Source organism: Pseudorca crassidens, chromosome 3 (assembly GCF_039906515.1).
Source record: "Pseudorca crassidens isolate mPseCra1 chromosome 3, mPseCra1.hap1, whole genome shotgun sequence".
Classification (NCBI taxonomy): domain Eukaryota; kingdom Metazoa; phylum Chordata; class Mammalia; order Artiodactyla; family Delphinidae; genus Pseudorca; species Pseudorca crassidens.
The window spans coordinates 161,931,277-161,944,805 of NC_090298.1; the positions used below are offsets into that span (position 1 = coordinate 161,931,277).

The 13,529-nt window shown below is 42.2% G+C and overlaps 1 long non-coding RNA gene across 1 annotated transcript in view; it reads left to right on the plus strand.

Moving 5' to 3' along the window:
• The first annotated feature begins 12 nt into the window (after positions 1-12).
• Positions 13-13,529, plus strand: part of LOC137222333 (uncharacterized) — a 93,008-nt gene continuing 79,491 nt past the window's right edge. Inside the window, exon 1 of the long non-coding RNA XR_010942411.1 lies at positions 13-144. This is a non-coding gene — a long non-coding RNA (uncharacterized lncRNA). The remainder of the gene's footprint in view (positions 145-13,529) is intronic.

Consider the following 13,529-nt stretch of genomic DNA (forward strand, 5'->3'; position numbering starts at 1 on the left):
TGCTTTGCCACGCCGGACTGAGACCGGAAAAGAAGAGGCAAGGCGGGTTGGGCGCCACCATGACAACCTACATCGGAAGAGGCCAGTCCTCCTCGGAGACTGCACTGTCTGGGCCACGAGGGGCGGAGCCTGGACACTGCGGAGGTGGGGATAAATAAGCACCAGTGTTCAGGGGGTGGGATTTATCATGAGGGCGGGCCTTGTGCGCGTGCGGGTTGGGTGAAGGTGGGATGAGGTATCCCTACCTCCGGGCCTGGGTAGGGCTCGGGGCTGTTGGGCTTCGAGAGTCTAGACAGGACACAGCCACACCTGACAGGAGGCGTCATGTAATAGATAATAATTACACACCCACAAAGTTACTACTTTAACGTAAGAATATGAAAAATTGGTGTTTACTTATTGTTTATTATTTACTTTCCTGTTACATAAATGCCATTGTTTCAACAAAACCACAATAGGACTAATTAACAGTGGCAATTAGTATTTCAGTACTTAGTAGTACTACTAATAGAAAACACATCCAACAATATGTTTGAGAAAAATGTGTATGATGTGTTTATAATGTTTCTGTCCTCTGATACAGTAATATTTGAACTACTTTTTAAACTCTTTACTGGACCTTAAATTTGTAGGTTATATTGTTGCATATTCTTAAGATTCTTGAGGTATATACATGTAAGACTGCAAAAGGAGAACATAAATGCAACAGGACTTAGATAATATTCTATATTTAATAAAAATAACGTGGCATTTCTTTCTGTCCCATTTTACACAGTAGGATATTTTTACTTTGTTTTCTTTTCCAAAAATACTTCTTTGAATGGACTGCAACCTTTAGAACATCTTTCTCTTTTATGTGGTGATAAAACTAACACAAAGATGACATCACGTTGACTTGATTCCCTGCTCTTAGCGGGCCCACAATTACTCTGATTCTCTTTTTTCAAAAAAAATTTATTTATTTATTGGCCGCATCCTGCGGCTTGAAGGATCTTAGTTCCCGGACCAGGAACTGAACTCAGGCATGGAGTCCTAACCACTGGACTGCCAGGGAACTCCCTACTCTGATTATTGGTGTCATTCCAATGTGAAGACATCAAGGTAAATAGCCTCCCAACTAAAGCCTTTCAGCATGGATTTTACTAACTAGCAACAACAAGCTTTTTGACTTGTAGGGATTCGTATCTAGCTCTCCAAAACAGGTTTGTTTTGTAGACCAACTATTTGTCAATCAGGTCTTTGCATCTATAAATTTATATGCTGCTATCGGTGTCCAAGATGTTTTCATTTTTGAACATTCCCGAAGCACATTCCAATGTTAACTTATCATCATAAGTTAAGGCTCCCTTGCTCAGGGAGAATGGTTTTAAAGCATAAAGTTGTGAAATCACAGTTGGATTCCAAATAGTTACATGTTTAGGAAGGAAACAGAATGTCCCATTTAATTTGCCCCTTCCTGGTGACATGTTGAATTCCAAAGCAGTCTTATTTCAAAAAATGAGTCATTGTTTTGCTGTATGAGTTTTTGTCACAACTGTCTCCATAGTGTTTTCTTTTCCAGAATATCATATAGTTGGAATCATGCAATATGTAGCCTTTTCAGGCTGACTTCTTCACTTAGTGCTGCATTTAAGGTTCCTCAGTGTCTTTTCATGGCTTGATAGCTCATTTCTTCTTAGCACTGAATAATATTCCATTATCCAGAGGTACCGCAGTTTATCCATTCCCCTACTCAAGGACATCTTGGTTGCTTCCAAGTTTTGCCAATTATGAATAAAGTTGTGTACACGCCCATGTACAGGTTTTTAAAATGGCAACATGGTGACATACATTTCTTTTTTTCTTCCTTTCTTTCAAGTGTTCTAGCTTTATTGAGACATAATAGACGTACAACATTGTGTAAGTTTAAGGTGTGCAACATGATTTAATACACATATATATTGCAAAATGATTACCACAATAAGTTAGTTAACACCTCCATCACCTCACATAGTTACCTGTGTGTGTGTGTATGTGGTGAGAACATTTAAGATCTACTCTCTTAGCAACTTTCAAGTATACAGTACAGTATTGTTAACTATAGTCACCATGCGGTATGTTACATCCCCAGAACATATTCATCTTGTATCTGGAAGTTTGTACCCTTTGGCCAACATCTCTCCATTTCCCCCACCCCTCAGTCCTGGCAACCACCATTCTACTCTCTCTGAGTTCCATGTTTTTAGGTTCCACATATAAATCATGTGATCATGCAGTATTTGTCTTTCTCTGTCTGACTCTTTCACTTACCATAATACCCTCAAGGTCCATCCATGTTTTCTCAAATGGCAGGATTTCCTTCTTTTTTTATGGCTGAGTAATGTGTATGTATATATCACATTTTACTGATATATGTATTTGTAATATATATGTTTTATAAATATATACAGATATATTTATAATATGTATATATCTCACATTTTCTTTATCCATATATTGGTCAATGAACACTTTGGTTGTTTCCATGTCTTGCCTATTGTGAATAATGCTGCAATGCACATGGGAGTGCAGATATCTCTATGAGATACTGATTTCATTTCCTTAGAGATAGTGATTTCTTTTGCTTTGGATGTATACCCAGAAGTATGATTGCTGGATCATACGGTAGCTCTATTTTTAATTCTTTGAGGAAACTCCATGCTGTTTTCCATAGTGGCTGCACCAGTTTACATTCCCACCAATAGTGCACAATCTTCTCCACATCCTCACCAGCCTTTGATATCTCTTGTCTTTTTTTTTTTTTTTTCCGGTACGCGGGCCTCTCACTGTTGTGGCCTCTCCCGTTGCGGAGCACAGGCTCCGGACGTGCAGGCTCAGCGGCCATGGCTCACGGGCCCAGCCGCTCCACGGCATGTGGGATCTTCCCGGACCGGGGCACGAACCCGCGTCCCCTATCGGCAGGCGGACGCTCAACCACTGCGCCAGCAGGGAAGCCCCTCTCTTGTCTTTTTGGTAATAGCCATTCTAGGGGTGAGGTTATAACTCATTATGGTTTTTTTATGCATTTTATGCATTTCGTTGATAATTAGATGTTGAACACCTTTTCATGTACCTGTTGGCCATTTATATGACTTTGCAAAAATGTCTATTCAGGTCTTCAGCTCATTTTTTTTTTAAGATGCTAGTTATTTTTTTAAAATTAATTAATTAATTTTTGGCTGCATTGGATCTTCGTTGCTGCTCACGGGCTTTCTCTAGTTGCAGCAAGCGGGGGCGACTCTTTGTTGCAGTGCACAGACTTCTCATTGCGGTGGCTTGTCTTGTTGCGGAACACGGGCTCTAGGCGCACAGGCTTCAGTAGTTGTGGCACGCAGGCTCAGTAGTTGTGGCTCACAGGCTCAGTAGTTGTGGCTCACGGGCTCTAGAGCACAGGCTCAGTAGTTGTGGCGCACGGGCTTAGTTGCTCCGCGTCATGTGGGATCTTCCCCAACCAGGGCTCAAACCCATGTGCCCTGCATTGGCAGGCAGATTCTTAACCACTGCGCCTCCAGGGAAGTCCTATTTTTTTTTTCTGTTGTTTTTCTAATCTCTATTTCATTTATTTCTCCTCTGATCTTTGTTATTTCCTTCCTTCTGCTGACTTTGCATTTAGTTTGTTCTTCTTTTTCTAATTCCTTGAGGTGAAAAGTTAGGTCATTTATTTGAGATTTTTAAAAAATGTAGGCACTTATAGCTATATTAGTGCCTGACATTAAGCTTTTGATTGTCAAGGCATCCATTTCAAAAGACATCCATCTTGAATAAACATCTTGGCAGCTGTATGGTACAACTACTAGCAAAATAATCAGATAAGGAATTAGGCCACCCCCTTCCCATGAAGGTCCCTCTTTCAGAAAGCCCTGGGTAACCTGGATAACTGACCATTTGAGTGATCCTGCTTCTCCCTTCCTATGCCCTAATTCCTGCTCTTAAGCTTTATTTATTTATTGGCTGCACTGTGCGGCATGTGGGATTTTAGTTCACCCGACCAGGGATCCAATCTGTGCCCCTTGCTGTGGAAGTGCAGAGTCTTAACCACTGGACAGCCAGGAAAGCCCCTCTTTTTTTTTTTAACATCTTTATTGGAGTGTAATTGCTCTACAATGGTGTGTTAGTTTCTGCTGTATAACAAAGTGAATCAGCTATACATATACATATAACCCCATATCTCCTCCCCCTTGTGTCTCCCTCCCACCCTCCCTATCCCACCCCTCTAGGTGGACACAAAGCACAGAGCTGATCTCCCTGTGCTATGTGGCTGCTTCCCACTAGCTATCTATTTTACATTTGGCAGTGCGTATATGTCCATGCCACGCTCTCACTTCGTCCCAGTTTACCCTTCCCCCTCCTCGTGTCCTCAAGTCCATTCTCTATGTCTGCGTCTTTATTCTTTCCTGCCCCCAGCTTCTTCAGAACCATTTTTTTTTTTGAGAAGGAATGTCTCTCTTAAGCTTTATAGTAACCAATAACATGAACCTACAAAACTCTAGACACACCAGTTTTGGATCCTAATAAAGACAGAGTCCTAGGTCTTTTCTCTCTCTCTCTCTCTTTCTTTCTTTCTACCTCTGAACTCACTGTGTAGCCCTGGGGTATGCTTTGTGTGCTCCAGGACCTGTGAGTAATAAATCTTGTTCCTCAAATTCCCTGACGGTTTTTTCCTGCAATCATAATAAGAACCAAGGGCTGCTCCAGCCACAACATTGGCTGGAGAAATGTGTGTGTGGCTCACTAAGGGTAATATGGGCCAGGGCGAGTGCCTCAGGTGTACCTAGCTGATAGCATCACTATCGGTAGGCTGGGAGCAACACAACACAATGTAAACTTCTTTCTTAGCACTGCTTTTGCAACATCCTATAAGTTTTGGTATGTTGTGTTTCCATTTTTGTTTGTTTCAAGATTTAAAAAATTTTCCTTTTTTATTTCTTCTTTGACCTATTGGTTATTCAGGAGTGTGTTGTTGAGTTTCCCATATTTGTGAATTTCCAGTTTTTCTCTTGCTATTGATTTCTACTTTCATATCATTGTGTTCAGAAATAATACTTGGTGTGATTTCACTCTTTTAAAACTTGCTAAGATTTGTTTTGTGGTGTAACGTATGATCTATCCTGGAGAATGTTTCATGAGGGTTTGAGGAGAATGTGTATTCTGCTGCTCTTGCATGGAAAGTACTGTATATGTCTTTTAGGTCTATTTGGCCTAAAATATAATTCAAGTAATGGTTATGCAACCAATTTTGATGTGCAGGTTTTTTCCCCAGCACCAAGTGTTTCTCTGACACCAGCTGTGTGTACTACAATTCAACTCAGTTCTGACACTGTCTACCTGGAGATAGCATCAGATCCCACAGGATAAGGGCTTGGTCTTATAAGGCTGCCCACCTCCCACTTCAAATGCCAATCAAAAGTCTAGTTTGTTACCTGTGCTTCTGATTGATCAGCTATAGATCAGAGGTTCCTATGATTCCCCTCCTCAGGTTCAGTTAATTTTCTAGGGTGGCTCACAGAACTCAGAGAAACATTTAAATTAGTAGATTACCAGCTTATTATAAAAGGATATAACTAAAGAACAGCCAGATGGAAGAGATGCACAGGTAAGTTATGGGGAAAGGGCTTGGAGTTTCCGTGCCCTCTCCCAGTTTGCCACTCTCTCAGCACTTCCAAATGTTCACCAACCTGGAAGCTCTCCAAACCCATCCTTTTGGGTTTTGATGGAGGCTTCATTACATAGGAATGATTCATTAAATCATTGGCTGTTGGTGATCAATTCAACTTCCAGCTCCTCTCCCTTCCCTTGAGGTTAAGGAGGATGGGACTGAAAGTTCCAACCCTCCAATAACATGGTTGGTTCCCCTGGCAACCATCCCTCATCCTTAGGTGTGGTCAAGAAGTCACCTCATTAACAGACTCAGGTGTGGTTGAATGGGTTTTTTAATGAATATTAACACACCTTTATGGCTCTTACAACTTAGAAAATTCCAAGGATTTTAGGAGCTCTGTGCCAGAAATAAGACAAAGGCCAACTTTACATTTCTTATTATAAAACACAATATCACAAAGTCCAGTGTTTCCTTATTGATTTTCTGTCTGGCTGATCTGTCCATTGTGAAAGTGGGGGTGTTGAAGTCCCCTACTGTTACTGAATTGTTGTCTATTTTTTCCTTCAGATCTGTTAGTATTTGTTTTAATATTTATTAAACATTTAATATTTACTTAATATTTATGTGTTCCAATGTTGGGTGCATATATATTTACAGGTTTTATATCCTCTTGATAAATTGACCCCTTTATCATTATACAATGGCCTTCTTTGTCTCTTGTTACATTATTTGACTTAAAGGCTATTTTGTCTGATATAAGTGTAGCTACCCCTACTCACTTTTGGTCTCCATTTGCATGGAATATCTTGTCTCATCCCTTCACTTTGGGCCTATGTGTGTTCTTAAAGCTAAAGTGAGTCTCTTGTAGGAAGCATATAGTTTGAATCTTTTTTTTTTTTTTTTGCAGTACGCGGGCCTCTCACTGTTGTGGCCTCTCCCGTTGCGGAGCACAGGCTCCGGACGCGCAGGCTCGGCGGCCATGGCTCACGGGCCCAGCCGCTCCGCGGCATGTGGGATCTTCCCGGACCGGGGCACGAACCCGCGTCCCCTGCATCGGCAGGCGGACTCCCAACCACTGCGCCACCAGGGAAGCCCTGAATCTTTTTTTTTTTTTAATTCATACTACCACTCTGTGTCTTTTGATTGGAGAATTTAATCCATTTGTATTTAAAGTAATTATTGATAGGTGATGCCATCAATATGGCCTTACTAATGTCATTTTTTTTTTAAACAAGCAAAAGCAAGTTTATTTGGGAATAGCCATTGGAATTGCAATTCAGGAAATGCAAGCCACGGCAGACCATAGACTAATGCTGTCTTAATAATTGTTTTCTGGCTATTTGTAGTTTTTTCCCCTCTATTGCTGTTTTCCTATGTGAATTGATGATTTTCTGTAGTAGTGTGCTTTGATTCCCTTCTCTTTATCTTGTGTGTATCTACTATAGGTTTTGTTTTATGTTTACCCTGTGGCTTCCTTGAAACATCTTACGTAACAGTCTATTTTAAGCTGATAACAACTTAACTTTGATTACAAACAAAAGATCTACCCTTTACTCTCCTCCATTTTATGTTTTTGGTGTCACAATTTACATCTCTTTATATTGTGTATCCATTAATAACTTATTGTAGCAGTAGCTAGCTATTTCTTAGTACTTTTTTTCTTTAACCTTCATATTAGGGTTAAGTGGTTGACACACCATCACATTACAGTTTTAGAGTATTCTGAATAAGACTATATACTTACCTCTATTGGTGTATTTTACATTTTCATGTGTTTTTATATTACTAATTAGCATCCTTTTGTTTCAGCTTGAAGAACTCATTTCAGAACTTTTGGTTAGAAAGGTCTAGTGCTCTGAACTCCTTCAGCTTTTCTTTGTTTGGGGAAGTCTTTATTTAGCTTTCATTTTTGAAGGACGACTTTTCTGGGCAAAATATTCTTGTTAGCAGTGTTTTTTTTCAGTGCTTTGAATGTATCATACCGTTTTATCCTGGCCTGCAAGGTTTCTACTGAGAAATCTGCTGATAGCCTAGGCAGTGGATAAGTTACCTTGTATGAGAGAAAATTCTTTTTCTGCTTTTTTCTTTTTATTTATTTTTGGCTGCGTTGGGTCTTCATTGCTGTGCGCCAGCTTCCTCTAGTTGCGGCGAGCAGCGGCTACTCTTCGTTGCGGTGCACGGGCTTCTTATTGCGGTGGCTTCTCTTGTTGTGGAGCACGGGTTCTAGAGCACAGGCTCAGTAGTTGTGGCGCACGGGCTCAGTAGCAGTGGCTCGTGGGCTCTAGAGCGCAGGATCAGTAGCTGTGGCACACGGGCTTAGTTGCTCCGCGGCATGGGGGATCTTCCCGGACCAGGGCTCAAACCCGTGTCCCCTGCATTTGCAGGTGGATTCTTAACCACTGCGCCACCAGGGAAGCCCTGTTACATTGTTTTTGATCTTGTGACAGAATTTCAATCTAAAATAGAAACAGAGGATATAAAGTGGAGAATCTCACACACATGCCCTCAGGAAGACAAAACTTAAGGACTAAGAGACTGATTTCCAGTAAAATTCCTGATTTACACAAAATGATAGCATTGGAATTTTCTCAGATGATGTAGGATTGATCAGAGGTTGTCTCATATTGACTTTGGAAAGTTTTGTCAGAGGCGTGAATGGGAGATGACCCAGGAGATGTCAAGGTTGATCTCACAAAGTGGGCTAAATTGAGCTTTGTTTGTGTGACTGGATCGATTTTGTCTGCTTAGGAAATTTTCCTAAGGCTGGTGGTCTCTGGTTTTTATTTTAACTGACTAACTGAACTATCCTCTCTTTACCTTCCCTGCCCATAAATACAACCTGCCCCAAACCCTGAATGGACTTGCCTGTAGCTTGCTACAGTTTGCTTGTCCTGAATTGCAGTTCCTCTAACTATTCCTGAATAAACTCGTCTTTTGGAACTTGCCTCAGTTTACCTCTTTGTTTAGGTCAACAATCTCTAGCACTTACCTTTGGTTCTATCTTAGTATTTCCATCTCTCTGCTTGCATTGACCGTCTTGCATGTTGTTGTTGACTGAAAAAAAATGCACAACCTAAAAGTTGAGAATTATGTTTTGTTCAGCAGACATACTAAGGACTTAAGCCCAGGAGACAGCCTTTCAGAAAGCTCTGAGGGACTGTTCTGAAGAGGTAAGGAGGAGCCAGGATATGTAGGAGTTTTTGCAAAAAAAAAATCCCATGTAGTCGGAACATCAAAAGATTACTCTTGTTTCTGTAAATCTAACACCTCTCTAAAAAAATAAAGTCTATTAATTTAAAAAAGATTACTGTTAATTAAAGAAAAGCAGACATTTCAAGTTAATGAATTTAGTGCTTTTGTATATGGGAAGGTACAAGAGTCTGGGATTATTAAAATTATTCCTTTGAATAATTAACTATCTATGGCCACCTTAACTATCTATGGCCAGTATCCTGTTTTTCTCGATCCTGAATCCCACCGTTGGAGATGGCTGCAGAGGCTGAAGCCTTGATGGCCTCAGCATCCTTTGTTTACTGAAATGGCAGGCGACATTCTTTGTCCACACTATTTTATCTATCAAAGCCCTTACTGCTGCACGGGCTTCCCTGGTGGTGCAGTGGTTGAGAGTCCGCCTGCCGATGAAGGGGACGCGGGTTCGTGCCCCGGTCCGGGAAGATCCCACATGCCGCGGAGCGGCTAGGCCCGTGAGCCATGGCCGCTGAGCCTGCGCGTCCAGAGCCTGTTGCTCCGCAACGGGAGAGGCCACAACAGTGAGAGGCCCGCGTACCGCAAAAAAAAAAAAAAGAGTAAAAAAAAGCCCTTACTGCATTTATCATGGCTGTTTTAAGTTCCTGGTCTGACAATTCCCACATTCCTGTCATGTCTGGTTCTGATACTTGCTCTGTCTCTTCCAACTGTGTTTTTTGCTTTTTAGTATATCTTGTAATTTTTTCTTTTCTTTTCTTTTCTTTTTTGTCTGCGTCCACTCGGCCTGAGGGATCTTTGTTCAGGACCAGAGATCAAACCCGTACCCCCTGCAGTGGAAGCACAGAGTCTTAACGACTGGACCACCAGGGAAGTCCCTCTTGTAATTTTTTCTTAGCCAGACATAATGTACTGGGTAAAAGGGACTATGGTAAATAGGGCTTTAGTCATGTGGTGGTGAGATGTGGGGGGATGGGGAAGTATTTTATGGAGCTGAGAGTAGGTCTCAGTGTTTTAGTGAGCCTGAGCCTCTAGACTGTGAACTCCCTTAGGTGGGAGATAATGGCTAGAGCTGACTGGAGCTGGGTATTTCCCTTTACCCAGGTCAGTTAGACTGCTAATAACCCAGCAGGTTAGGCTCTGGTCAACTAGTTTCCCCTGATGGCAGGATTTGTGAAGAACAGAGTGCTCTGGCATTTATCAAATGGTTCCTTTTCCCTTCTCGCTGCCAGAAGCACAAGGAGATTTTTCTGATATTTTCTATCAAGCTTCTGGAAGTGAATCTCAAAAAATTGTGGAGGCTCCTCTATGACTGGGTCTTCTTGGAGTTTTAAATTGTCACACTTGTCCACACTGAGCCTCCAGCAACTCATTAATTACAGTTCAAGTTTTCCTATTTTGGCACTGGTTCCTGCAGCAGTTTCTGCTGATGAGTCTCTGCTCTGATAAGCTGTGACTCCCTGTATTTACTTGTTTGTCTCCCCAGTCTTGGGGGCAGTGGTTTGTCCTTCCAGATCCTAGAAGAGTTGTTGACGTTTCAGTCTGTTCATCTTTTTATTTGTTAGGACAGAGTGGTGACTTCCAAACTTACATGCAGAAACTGGAAAACCCAACGACAGCTTTATTAAGACATATTTCACATACTGTACAATTCCCCATTTAAAGTGACGAATCGATGGTTTTAGTACATTCATAGATGTGTGCAACCATCACTGCTTAGTGTAGTGATTTCAAGGCTCACTTACATTGTAGCATGAATCAGTACTTCATTCCTTTTTATGGCTGAATAATATTCCATTGTATGGATGGACTGCATTTAGTTTTTCCATTCATTAGTTGATGGACAGTTGGGCTGTTTTCATCTTTTGGCTATTATGAATGATAATTGTCCTTAGTTTCAGCTGTGGGCAGACCCAGGATACCCTCCTAGAGCCTCCCTGGTTGGGAGGGTGACCTAGAAAATTTTTGTCTGACACAGGGCTGGAGATGAACCCAGAATGCCCTTCACCAGTTTCCCTCTTTAAAAACCTTTCTGGGAGATTCTCCACATATTCAGGCCCCATGCAAGACTATGGCCAGGCCTGGGACTCCCTTCTTAGGCTTTCCTGCATAACCTGGGCCAGTCCTAGCCTCCAGTGGGAGACTTAGAAAAATTTTGGGGAAGCCTATCCAGCAATTGGGCCCCACCTGCACTGCCACTAAGCCCAGGGCACCTTCCCAGGTTATCACAGCCTGGCCTGTGCTGGCTGCTGCTACTGGAGGGGGACTTAGAAATATTTTTTGGTGGCTCCTTTGACTATCAGCGTCCATGTAGGACTGCAGCTGTGCCCAGGCGACTTCTCCACGACCCTCTGAGTGTGGCTGCATGTTCATTTTCACAATTACAGTTACGGTCGTTTTCATTTGTTCTAATTTGATGTTAGTTTTGCATGATTGTGTGACTCTTCCTTTTCACAAATAATACATTGGTTCATCTTCATTTGTTCTAAGTCTCTAAGTCAAAATAATATTTTAGTTTTGTGGGCTCTTTATAACTCGGAGCATGTGTGATGCATAATTTCATGGGTCAACCTGGCTAGGCTACGATACCTAGATATTTGGTCAAACACTAGTTTAGACCTTGCTGTGAAGATATTTTTTAGATGTAATTAACATTTAGATCAGTGGACTTCAAGTAAAGTAGACTATCCTCCATAATGTGAGTGGGCCGCATCCAATCAGTTGAAGGACTTAAGAGAAAAAAGACTGACCTCCTCCAGGGAAGAAGGAATTCTGTCTCCAGACTGCCTTTGGACTCAAGCTACAACATCAACTCTTCCCTGAGTCTTCCACCTGCCAGACTGCCCTGCAGATTTTGTACCTGTCAACCTCCACAATCATGTGAACTAATACCTCAACATCAGTCAATCTCTCTCTCTCTCTGTTTGTATGTATGTATGTATCATCTATGTAGATAGGTATGGATCTATCTTTACACGCATACATCTTATTGGTTTTCTTTCTCAAGAGAAGTCTAATACAGCACATTTTCTCAATGCATTGATTCTTCTTCATTTATTCTAAGCTGAAATAACACAATATTTTTTTTTTGCACTATGTGACTCTGAGCTTGTTTCAGTGTTGCTTAGCTGCACTGTGATTTGCTTTAACCTGAAAGGAGAACTTTGTTTGGAGAGCACTGTTTAACTTAGCACATTTCCACAAAAAATGCCTTGATCTTTGTGTGCTTAACTTGAAATAAGGTGTTACTCCTCAGAATGTGACTGTGAGCTAGTTTCTACAAATTCTACTGGAATAAAGTGTGTAATTTTTTTCTTTTAACCATTGACAGCATTCAAACTCCCCTGTCCCCTTCTGCCTCACACATGTGCTTGCTGATCACGTCAACTGGCATGGTTTAATGGATATATTACTTTGCCAAGCACCCTGTAATGAATGGGCTGAATGGTGCTCTCCCTGTACTTCCACTAAGAGATATGTCCAAGTCCCAATCCCTGGAACCTGTGAATGTGACCTTATTTGGAAAAGGGGTCTTTGCAGATGTAATTAACACAAGGATCTTGAGATGAGATCACCTTGGATTTAGGGTGGGCCCTAAATCCAATGACAAGTATTAGAGATACACAGAGAAGAGAAGAGGATTAGGCCATGTAAAGATGGAGGCAGAGTGATGCAGCCACAAGCCAAGGAATGCCAGTGAATACCAGAAGCTGGAAGAAACAAGGAAGGATTTTCCCTCGGAGCCTGTGTAGGGAGCACAGGCCTGTTGACAGCTTGGTTTCAGACTTCTGGCCTCCAGAACTGTGAAAGACTAAAGTTCTGTTCTTTTAAGCCACACAGTTTGTGGTAATTTTTTTTTCTTTTTATAAATTTATTTATTTATTTTTGGCTGTGTTGGGTCTTTGTTGCTGCGCGCGGGCTTTCTCTAGTTGCGGCAAGCGGGGGCGACTCTGTTGTGGTGAGTGGACTTCTCATTACGGTGGCTTCTGTTGTTGTGGAGCATGGGCTCTAGGCACACGGGCTTCAGTAGTTGTGGCATGCAGGCTCAGTAGTTGTGGCGCACGGGCTTAGTTGCTCCGTGGCATGTGGGATCTTCCCAGACCAGGGCTCGAACCTGTGTCCCCTGCATTGGCAGGCAGATTCTTAAACACTGCACCACGAGGGAAGTCCCTGTTTTTTTTTTTTTAAATATGCTTGGCTCCTTATTTATTTATTTTAAAAATATTTATTTATTTATTTGGTTGTGTTGAGTCTTAGTTGTGGCAGGCAGGCTCCTTAGTTGTGGCTCACCACCTGCTTAGTTGTGGCTCACCAGCTGCTTAGTTGCAGCTTACCGGCTGCTTAGTTGCCACTCACCAGCTCTTAGTTGTGGCACATGGGCTCCTTAGTTGCGGCAGGTGGGCTCCTTTAGTGGTGGCTCAAGGGCTCCCTAGTTGTGGCTTGCCGGCTCCTTAGTTGTGGCACATGGACTCCTTAGTTGTGGCAGGCAGGCTCCTTTAGTTGCGGTGTGAGGACTTCTTAGTTGCAGCTTGCTGGCTCCTAGTTGCGGCTCACTGGCTCCTTAGTTGTGGCACACAGGCTCCTTAGTTGTGGCACACAAACTCTCAGTTGTGGCACACATGTGGGATCTAGTCCCCTGACCAGGATCAAACCTTGGCCCCCTGCATTGGGAGCATGGAGTCTTAACCACTGTGCCACCAGGGAAGTT